The 3,551-nt window shown below is 42.7% G+C and overlaps 1 protein-coding gene across 4 annotated transcripts in view; it reads left to right on the top strand.

Annotated features, from left to right (window-relative positions):
• The window catches only part of MAPKAPK5 (MAPK activated protein kinase 5), a 54,703-nt gene that overhangs the window by 12,285 nt on the left and 38,867 nt on the right, over positions 1–3,551 (top strand). The window lies entirely within an intron of this gene.

Genomic DNA, 3,551 nt, shown 5'->3' with positions numbered 1-3,551 from the left:
TTTTTTTTTTTTTTTGGGGCGGAGTCTCGCTCTGTCGCCCGGACTGGAGTGCAGTGGCCGGATCTCAGCTCACTGCAAGCTCCGCCTCCCAGGTTTACGCCATTCTCCTGCCTCAGCCTCCCGAGTAGCTGGGACTACAGGCGCCCGCCACCTCGCCCGGCTAGTTTTTTGTATTTTTTTTTAGTAGAGACGGGGGTTTCACCATGTTAGCCAGTATGGTCTCGATCTCCTGACCTTGTGATCCGCCCGTCTCGGCCTCCCAAAGTGCTGGGATTACAGGCTTGAGCCACCTCGCCCGGCCTCTTTTTTTTTTTTTTCTGAGACGGAGTCTCACTCTGTCTATCCAGGCTGGAGTGCAGTGGCACGATCTCGGCTCACTGCAACCTCCGCCTCCCAGGTTCAAGTGATTCTCCCACCTCAGCCTCCTGAATAACTGGAATTACAAGTGTGTACCACCATGCCCGGCTAATTTTTGTGTTTTTAGTAGAGATGGAATTTCACCATGTTGGCCAGGCTGGTCTCAAACTCCTGACCTCAGGTGATCCACCTGCTTGGCCTCCCAAAGTGCTGGACTTACAGGCGTGAGCCACTGCGCTCAGCCTTCTCCCTCTTCTTTTGTGTTGCTGTTTTCTATGTATTATGTATGTAGCTATTACAAACCAGAAAATACAGTGTTGTAGTTATTTGTTTATGCAGTTAAATCTTACGTGTTTTAAATAAGAGAAAGGAGTAAAATATATTTATAGCCTTTTATGTGGACCTACAGTATATTTACCATTTTTGTTATTCTTCATTTTTTCCCTCTTGATCGAAGTTACTATCTGATGTAATTTCTCTGTTGATTTTCTAGGTATGTATTTTTGAAATGCTTTTATGAGGATTATAATATGCATCTTTAATTTATCACAGTCTTACTTTAGGTTAAAATTGACTAAAGTCTGGTAAGATACAGCGCCTTTGCTCCAAGGTAGCTATCCCTTGTGTTCTTATTGTCATGTGTATCTTTATATGTTGTAACCTATCTTATGTCTATTTATGAAATTAAGAGAAGAAAATAATTTTTTTCCATGTTTACCTGTTCTAGTACTTTCTGTTCCTTCTTGTCTATCCGAGTTTTCTTTTTTCTTTTCTTTTTTGAGATGGAGCCTCGCTCCCGTCGCTTAGGCTAAAGTTCAGTGGTATGATCTTGGCTCACTGCAACCTCCACCTCCCGGGTTCAAGCAATTCTCCTTCCTCACCCTCCGTAGTAGCCGGGATTACAGGTGTGTGCCACCATGCCTTTTTTTTTTTTTTTTTTTTTTTTTTTTGTATTTTTAGTAGAGATGGGGTTTCGCCATGTTGGCCAGGCTGGTCTTGAACTCATGACCTAATGTGATCCCCCCCACCTTGACCTACCAAAGTGCTAGGATTACAGACGTGAGCCACTGTGCCCGGCCTGATCCAAGTTTTCATACAGTAGCATTGCTGTTCTCGCCAAAGGACTTCCTTTGGTAGTTCTTGTAGGCCAATTCTACTAGCAGTGAATTCTTTCAGTGTTTATTTATTTGATAATGCCTTTATTTCACTGTTAATTTTTGAAGGATAATTTTGTTCAATGTAGAATTTATGCTTGACAGTTTTTTCTTTCAATACTTTCATTATGTGATTCTACTGTCTTCTGGCTTCCATTGTTTCTGATGAAAAGTCAGCCATTATTTATATTGCTGTCCATGATATGCCATTTTTTCCATCATGCTTACATTATTTTCTCTTTCTCTTTCAGTGGTTTTATGTGTGTGTGTGTGTGTGTGTGTGTGTGTGTGTGTGTGTGAGAGAGAGAGAGAGAGAGAGAGAGAGAGAGAGAGAGAGACAGGGTCTCGCTCTGTTGCCCAGGCTGGAGTGCAGTGGCATGATCTCAGCTCACTGCAACCTCGATCTGGGCTCAAGCAACCCTCCCACCTCAGCCTCCCCAGTAGCTGGGACCACAGGCACAAGCATGCACCACTACACCAGGCTAATTTTTGTATTTTTTATAGAGACAGGGTTTTGCCATGTTGCCCAGGCTGTTCTCAAACTCCTGACTTTTAAGCGACCCTCGTGCCATAGCCTCCCAAAGTGCTGGGATTACAGGCATGAGCCACTGCACCCAGTCTTGTCTTTCAGTGTTTTAAATGTGATATGTCTAGGTGTGGTTCTTTTTGTGTTTATCTTATTTAGAGTTTGTTGAGCTTCTTGGAGACCGTAGGTTATTACCGTTCATCAAGTTGGGGAAGCTTTTGCCTGTTCTTCAAATATTCCCACCTCCCCCATCTTCACCACTCTTTGGCTCTCCCGTTACCCATATGTTGGAATGCTTGACATTATTCTACAGGTCTCATTTTTCTTTAATCTTTTTTCTGTCTATTCTTTGGATTTGATAATTTCTTTCTATGTATTTTCATGTTCACTAATTATTCTGTCACCTGAAAATTTGTTGAGCACCTCTTTTTTTTTTTTCCAAGACAGAGTCTTGCTCTGTCACCCAGGCTGGAGTGCAGTGGTGTGATCACAGCTAACACAACCTCCACCTCCTGGGTTCAAGCAATTCTCCTGCCCCAGCCTCCTGAGTAGCTGGGATTACAGCACCTGCTACTGCGCCTGTCTAATTTTTGTATTTTTAGTAGAGACGGGGTTTCACTGTGTTGGCCAGGCTAGTCTCGAACTCCTGATGTCATGATCCACCTGCCTTGGCCTCCTAAAGTGCTGGGATTACAGGCGTGAGCCACCGCGCTCAGCCTGTTGAGCACCTCTAATCAGTTTTTCATGCCAGTCATTGTAATTTTTAACTCTAGAATTTCCATGTGGTTCCTCCTCATTTTTTCTGTTTCTCTGCTGAAAATCTCCATTATTTTTTTTTCACTTTGTCATCAGTTTTCTTTAATTCTGTAGACATTTAAAATAGTTGCTTTTAAGCGCAACTGTTTGCGCAGTGTAGTATCTGCATCCAATCAGAGACGGATGCTATTGATTTCTCTTTTCCTGAACTTGGGTGACACTTTGCTGGTTTTTACAAGTCTACTAATTTTGGTTGAAAACTGGACATTTAGATAATATATTGTAGCAACTCTGGATTCTGAGTTTCCCCCCCGTGGCTTGTTACGTTTATAGTTAATTGCTTAGAATTAAACCAGAATCTATTTTTCCTTTGGTGTGCTAATGTCTCTGTCTAGTTTTAAATTATTATTATTTTTTTTGTCACCAGGCTGGAGTGCAGTGGCACAATCTTGGCTCACTGCAACCTCTGCTTCCCAAGTTCAAGCGATTCTCTTGTCTCAGCCTCCCACATAGCTGGGATTACAGGCGCCCGCCACCATGCCCAGCTTTTTTGTATTCTCAGTAGAGATGGGTTTTCAAGCTGGTCTCAAACTCTTGACCTCATGATCCTCCCGCCTTGGCCTCCCAAGTGCTGGGATTACAAGTGTGAGCCACTGTACCTGGTCAATTTTAAAATTTTTATTTTCAGCTGGACTCAGTGTCCTACGCCTGTTATTCCAGCACTGTCTTTTTTCTTTTCTTTTTTTTTTTTTTTTTTT

The sequence above is a fragment of the Rhinopithecus bieti genome, unplaced genomic scaffold (assembly GCF_001698545.2).
Source record: "Rhinopithecus bieti isolate Rb0 unplaced genomic scaffold, ASM169854v2 scaffold_947, whole genome shotgun sequence".
Classification (NCBI taxonomy): Eukaryota; Metazoa; Chordata; class Mammalia; order Primates; family Cercopithecidae; genus Rhinopithecus; species Rhinopithecus bieti.
The sequence above is the reverse complement of the archived record's forward strand: the minus strand, read 5'-3'. Positions and strand labels throughout refer to the sequence as shown.